At 39.0% G+C, this 7,435-nt stretch overlaps 1 long non-coding RNA gene across 1 annotated transcript; it reads right to left on the reverse strand.

The window, feature by feature from the left end:
* Nucleotides 1-222: 222 nt before the first annotated feature.
* LOC149165876 (uncharacterized) lies at nucleotides 223-5,636 on the reverse strand. The gene is made up of 2 exons (XR_016260366.1): nucleotides 4,969-5,636; nucleotides 223-1,310 (listed from the first exon to the last, which is right to left on the reverse strand). It is a non-coding gene; the product is annotated as an uncharacterized LOC149165876 (long non-coding RNA).
* Between the last annotated feature and the right edge of the window lie 1,799 nt (nucleotides 5,637-7,435).

Consider the following 7,435-nt stretch of genomic DNA (forward strand, 5'->3'; position numbering starts at 1 on the left):
AGAAAACATTTCATTGCATTTATGGCAACATATGTTGTCATTTAACCAAAAATGCAATACATCCAAAAAAAAGGAGCAAACATGACTTCTTTCATAAATTCTATATAGATGAAATAAATTCTCTCAATTCTATCCTGAACAGAGGCCTTTAGTGTTTATTAGGATACTGTACCAATGAGTAGGCCCTCACCATTTTTGTTTTAAGTTTGTACAAAACCTCTGGTGGGTTATATGCTTTTAACATTTATGTACAAATGGATCATAACAGAAGTTGGAAATCTGGTTGTTTATGTATCTGGAATGAACTCACAGTGTTGTCATTGTAATGCTTTAATTGAAAAATTTATGCAAAATGTAGACCATTCGGCAGGTGTGCTGTCAGAATTGCTTGAAAACCTTCTTAAATTCAAGCCTTTAGAACGATTGAGTGCCCAAGAAGCTCTAAGCCATCCATTCTTTACAGATGATTACTATAGAAGGTTTGGAAATGATCCACATAGTTGATCTCATGTAATGTTTGACTTGAAACTCTTACCATAAACCCTTGAATTTCTACAATATTTGACATCCAGGTGAAAGCCACACTTGTTCTTCAACAGTAAATAGGTCTGGCCAATTCTTATTTCAGCAAAAGTTTTTTAGACGAGTGTAAGGCCCTAAATTTTAGAACCCTAATTTTGGCCTGTGAAATAGACACCCTCCATCATAAAAACTCACAAATCTAAGTTTCTGCGTTTCTGAATTGTTGGAGCGAATTGGAGCAAAACATATTCAGAGATGTGAATTTTATATGTTTGTAGTTCCATAGAGATGTGATCCCTTGCAGTACCAGAGATTCAAATCCCTTTGCTGGATAGGGATTGTTGAAGGCATAGAAGCAGAAGAGCTCTAATGAGCGTTGTGGGCTCAGACTATTTACCTCACAAATCGATGATTCTTCAACTCTTAGCCTTCTGAGAACATCCCTATCTCTAGATGTAATCAATATTAAGCTCCCTGGATGAGTTTGGACAGGCAAAAATTTATTCACCAGGTCTGCATCATCTACATCATCTAAGACTATCAATGCGTTATAAGACATCAGAGGCTTTATGAGCTTCTCTTACCTTCGTCAACACTATATATCGTCACTTCCGATCCAGTCAAGCCCTTGAGAAGTTTTGTCTGCAATGAAGTTAAAGAGCTTCTAGCTGCATTATCTCTGACACGTCTTTCCTATGCCGCCTTCCCCATGATCCCCAGGATCTGATGTTTCCCTTTTTGTTGTGGCTGCGACAATTATTCAAGGTATCGAAATCCACTGCTAAATGCTGCAACAGTTCAACAATGCCCAGTATTTAATATATTCAATGAAATGGACAAGAAGAATACATCTAAACAGAGAACACATGCTACAGAATGTCATGGGTCTAAACAGAGAACACATGCTACAGAATGTCATGGGTCTAAACAGAAAACACATGCTACAGAATGTCATGGGTTTTATGACATGATCAAATGTTAAAAAGAATGAATGAATAAAAAATTAAGGACTAGGGCAAGGGGACCATTCGCATCTCATTGTATTCCTTACAGAAGGAGATGAAGAAATTGTAGCCTAAACAGCGATACAGAGATCTCAAATGCGGCATCGGGGCGAGATGCAGGAAGTTACCAGACCTCCTTCCTGCCAACGAGATTTACTATCACCACTACTGACTATTGCCAATATTTATACAACTGGCAATGAGTGGCAAAGAATCTTGGCATCTAGTGTTTCGCCTCTTGTATCGACTATTGGCATCCTGCGTGAGAGGTAGCCATCAATCCTTCTCCAAATGATGCCCCCTCACCCTCATTTTTAGGCTTACAAGTGCTATTGTTGGACATTGGATGATAATACATGCGCGATGTCTGAGGGCAGTGAGATTTCCATGTATTTCGCCATCTGGGACAATAAATTGAGTGTTTTGCTCCTATAACAAACAGGATTTCCATGTGATTTGCCATCTGGGACAATAAATTGAGTGTGTTGCTCCAAACCCTTTTCAACGCCCTGTGTTGCCCGCCGCTCCAGGGTTTCGTGACTTGCTGTGCGATTGTAAACAGAGATCAGGAAACCTTTATTTGCGAGGGGTAGGTTTTGGGCCATCGCTGCCAGAACTGCCAGCCCAATTCTAGATAGAGCCCCCACCTCTATTGATGGAAAAACAAAATCACAAAATTCGAATTGAAAATTATAAAACCCTAAAATCTCTGCCACCGAGAGCAAGAAGCTCCCACACTCAGAGTTTTAGTGCGGTAGAAGGAATGCAGACAGGCAGTGGAAATAAAAGCCCCAAAATCTCTTCCACTCAGAGCAGGAAGTTCCCACACTCGGTATTTCAGTGGGGTGGGACTCGGGAGGAGTGCAGGCAGTCAGTCGAAATAAAGAAATCGACTCACAGTTCAGGCCGTTGACAAGTGAAGGATCCAATGGCCGAAAATTCATATAATCGTCTAACAATGGATCGAAGGGTGCTCAACCGTACAAAGTGGCAGGTCAGGAGAGTCCTAGAGAACGCCTTACAGCGTAAAAATTGCCACAATGTTAACTATGCACCCACTTGGACTAAGAAAAGAACGAAAAAATAAGTCCATTCCTTCATAGAGGTGTATTATAACCTTAACTAACAGCTTGTAAACTTGAGTAATAAAATAAATAAGTTATTTCCTAAGTCATATCTAATGATAGTGACATGAATACAAAGAAATTAGATAACGATATAAAATAAACATAATTTGCATAATGCGTTGAAATGGAAGAAATGTCAAATCAAAATACAATGAGTTGATGTCTCATGTATAGACCTATGTAGAAAACAAGTAAAGGGAATGATCAAAACATAGAAAGGCAACCCTACGTAATTCTAGCAGTTATAAATGCATTATTCTAATTACGGAAGACCGTTATTCTAATTACGGAAGACCATTTCCTTTAATTTGCTCGTTCAATATATTAAGAAAGAATTGGAGTTCCAAAAACAGGAAAGAAAAAAAAAAATCCTGGAGTATTCCTCTATGAAATCGATATTCTGCCCTTGCTTGTCTCTTATGGTCATCGCCTTGGGAGGAGTTCAAGCTCCCACTCACATCCCTTCACACAATCTACTACAATTTTCAAAGTTGTTGTAGATTTTACTGCAAGAAAAGCAAACCATCAAGGAATGGATTGACTTCCATATTTGTTAAATGACTGAGGAATTCAGCTCATCTAAGTTAAATTGGAGTTCATATCAACAAAGCAATAATGTTTGAAGGAAATGCCCTGCTAGGAAAGTTTAACAAGACCTCGTTGAGTCTAAAAGCTTTGGAATTATAGATTTAACTCCAATTGGAGCCACTAATCAAAGGATTAGTGAGTGATTTGACCGCAGAAGCGGTTTTATTATTTCATTTTCAGGCTCAAAGAAGATAGAGAAATATTTCAGGGGACGTATGTGGTTTCTTTGATCTAATGGGTTGTACCTAAATCACCGATTGCTAGCGGGCAATATTGGGAGCGCTATCCTACTTTACTGTGGTAGGCCTCCCCTTTTCACCATTCTTATTTTGTTTTCAAGTTTCTGCGAAGGGTTGCCTTCTATCATTAATTCTTGGCACGAGATAGCTAGGATAAGAACTTCCACACAGGTTGTGTAAACTAGTGAAATGTAGCTTAAGATATTTGCAAAAACTAATTGTATTTTTTGAAAGAGTAAATCAATTTTGAAATTCACTTTAGTAAAAATTGAAAATCTTATATTTAATGATTAAGTCTAAAAAAAAGACTATTTCATGTATGACCTAGACTAGGAAAAATCTCAAAAAAAAAAAAATTTGCATGTAAAGACTGGTCAAGGTAGAGCCTTTCATTAACAGTTGGGCAGGTTGACCGACAGAGAGAAAACTCAGGCAGCTAGAAAAGAGATATTCTGGACAGCTTTCAGTCCCATACAGTTCCATATGGACATGCTGTACAGTCCATACAGTTGGTTGTACAATCCGTGCAGCGATGCCATACTGCAGTACAGCAGGTTATGCTCTCTCAACAGGTTGTTCCGCTCAATTCAGAATGATTTCAGTCACCGTGCAGAGCTCTTTTTTTGTGGGCAGCTTGTGGAGGTTTCAATGTAAGTTTTCATTCCAGTTTCCTGTTTTTCAAAATAATTCTTTTGAAAAATAAAGTTGAAGGAAACTGTATTTAAATTCTGTGATTGATGATATGGTTTGAAATTAATTTGATTAAATTCAACAATTTATTATTTCGCTGACATCATCAACACATTAGTCAGCTAGACTTCGGAATTTTGACACCAACAACTACTGAATTTCCCACTTCCTACCAAGCAAACTTCAAGAGACCAAATCCCAGCTTCTAGACACCTCTACAGAGCTAACGCACCAGATCCATCAAATAAAATGTGATTTTCTAACCCAATATGCTGAAGTCTATGTTCAGCTTTCCCAGAAGTACATCCCCCATCATAGGGGAGCGAAGGCTTCATTTCAAACACTTCAAACGCTACTTCAAAAGACACTCCTCTGGAAGACAACCTCTTGGAGGTTCCAATGTGTCTGTTTATCTAGCTAATCGTCGGCCTTATTTATATTTATATTCATGATTTTTTGTAATGCTATTAACCTGCAATGGAAATCTAAGATCTATCGGAATGCAGAAAAAAATCAGAACACTAACACACAGGGTAACCAAATTAATATGATATATAAGCCCAGTGACCCCACTCTGACCAATTAAGCCTAAGGGAGGGCAGAGGGCGCTTTCTGTTAAAGAAAAATATCAAAAAAATTGAATACTGGGTCAAATGCATTTTGAATGGCTCTGTGCGAGAGTCCATAAAACGATATGCTGCAGGACCCCCACTCCAGCCTTAAAACATATGGGAGGGTTTAAAGGCAAAAACAAAAAATTGGAAATGCCTCCGATCCAAAATAAAAGTGAGATCATACCTGGAGAGTTTCTCGAACTGGGTGCAGAGAACAAAGATCAGCATACTCCCATGGGTTAAGCCGCCTTAAACATTTTTCAAAGGATTCAAGCATCTGAAATACTTTGGCAACATACCTAATATACCGAGTCCTTTGCGGAACAGAAAGCTTTTAAGCCCTGTTCCATATTTTTTTAATGTCGCTACATATACTGCCGTCGAAGAAATTGATGTGGACAAACTAGTACGAATGTGGATAGGGGAAGGACTGACAAAGAGCAAACATACAACCCATATGAGTATAGCCATCAAAATACAGTTGCTTGTTCTCGAACAACCAACGATCCACACTAAGATGCCTCTTATCAAATCAATATTAAGTGGGTTTTGTATTGTTTACTAATCAACCCTTCTGTATCCACATCTGTACACTTTGAACGCATAAATTTCTTCATACTGCAAGAAAATAGCTCCGAAGCCCTGCAAAACTTGTCGTGGTTCCATAGATTAGCGATCAGAACAGTAAAATAGGGCTCTGGGAGTAAGGGCAGAGTAGGGATCCACTGGGGCCATGACATTATGAATTTACAGCCGTCACCAACAATGCATATCATAAATCGACCCGTTATTGTATTCGCATGGGTTGGACACATTTTTAAAGCCCTAGGATTTCGCGTAGAGAAAAAGCTATCGGAAATTCTGCGTGGAAAAAACTGGTAACCCCATATGCAAGTTGCTAACTTGATTCCACTTTTCTTGTTGTTTCCACTTTTCTTTGAAGTAGATTGAAAAATAAATACTATAGTCCATGCCTACGGCAGGGACTAACAAGAAGGGCTACGACGTAGCAAGGGTTGAAATTTGCTGTATGATCCTAGAATTGTACGTAGCAAGGGTTGAAATTTGCTGTATGATCCTAGAATTGTACCCTCGAGGTGGAATTTTGTAGGTTGGATGCGTTGAGTTTTGGTATTGCATGTGCAAAGTTTGAAATAAGTCAGCGATTAGATTTGTACCCTCGATGTGGAATTCTACAAATTGGATGTGTTGAGTTTCGGTGATGCATGTACAAAGTTTGAAATAGGTCAGCCAGAATGTCTACTACGCTGAGAAAAGGATTAAGTCACATGATAAGACCTTATATATATTAGCATGGCACAAGTAGTGAAACGTTGTGTCGAGTCATTCATTCTATTAATCATGTGATTACTAGTCAGTTGTATACCTGGGTTAAACTAGCTATATACGAGCCTAACATCGTTAACTATAAGTAAATATGAAACAAGGATCATAAATAAAGCAGCGATGGTGGAGGAGACGTGGAGTTTATTGTGTGGATGCATATTCTGGCTCCTACGTGCAAGTAGAATCGGAAGGCACTATGGCGGAGATTTCTATGGATGTTGATCACACGGAGAACAAAACGATTTTAGATACCAGGTTTGAAAACATACCTGGCCACATCAAAGGCCATGGTATATTTATTCTTAACAGATTTGTTTTAGAATTGTTGTTTCTGACCCACTCCTTTGTTGTAGCCCTCATTTAGAATAGAGGATATCTCGTTTCACTGAGTGAATGGACCTGCTGCAATACACCACAGGCACATTCTGGACAACAAGTGTGTGTGTTATAACAAGTTGGGAGGTGTTGTCATTGGCATGCGAAACAACTCAATTAGGAGGGATTGTCGGAGCTGGAGCTATTCTTGCTTTCTCGTTCGTCACATAATATATGTCTTTAGTGCTTGCAGACTGCTACGAATCCCCGGATCCAGTCACTGGAAATTGTGCCATTGCATAGTTTAGTGACTCGGAAATTGAATGGCCCACCACTATTTTTAAAAGGCAGCATGGCAGTTGTGCATGAACGTTATATTGTGTCATGGGCAGGAAGTCTCACAGCATTGTTGCTTACCACCACGTAGCCCAATGTGTAAAGAATCCTCTAACGCTCATTTCGAAACATATTATTGCAACGCCACATTAGAGTTTATTTTATCACTAACCATCCACGTTTCATTTACTTCAAACACGTAGCTTTTATGTTTTCAAATGTATGCTGAGTAAATGTATCATTTACAAGATGTTTCATGCCTGCGCTAACTCCATGATAAAAAACAAAATGGGAGGGTCCTAATTCATGGTGCCAAAATTTCATTTCTCCTGAGATCTACCCTTGTTTGAACCAGAACTGTAAGCTCGTGAAGGGCAAGCCAGTTTATGAAGCCAGTAACAGCCAAAACTGAAAGCAGAATGTAATAGCTCGACCTTAAGTTGGAATCGCTCGACTTAAAAGGAGAGGAGGAGCAGAACAAGGGACACCGGAACTAAAAGCTCGGGCTCGAGAAGTCAATCAGACTGTAGAAGGAACTTGTCCAGCTTGTGAAGCCAACTATAAAGAAAGCCGTTTGAGGGATTTTCCTTCTTACAAGTGGATAGTATTCATGTATTTCATTGTTTAATGAAAACCAAAGCTAAACAACAGAA

This window comes from Pinus tabuliformis, chromosome 5_1 (genome assembly GCF_031772625.1).
Source record: "Pinus tabuliformis cultivar Carrire ecotype Pingquan chromosome 5_1, CPIR1, whole genome shotgun sequence".
Taxonomy (NCBI): domain Eukaryota; kingdom Viridiplantae; phylum Streptophyta; class Pinopsida; order Pinales; family Pinaceae; genus Pinus; species Pinus tabuliformis.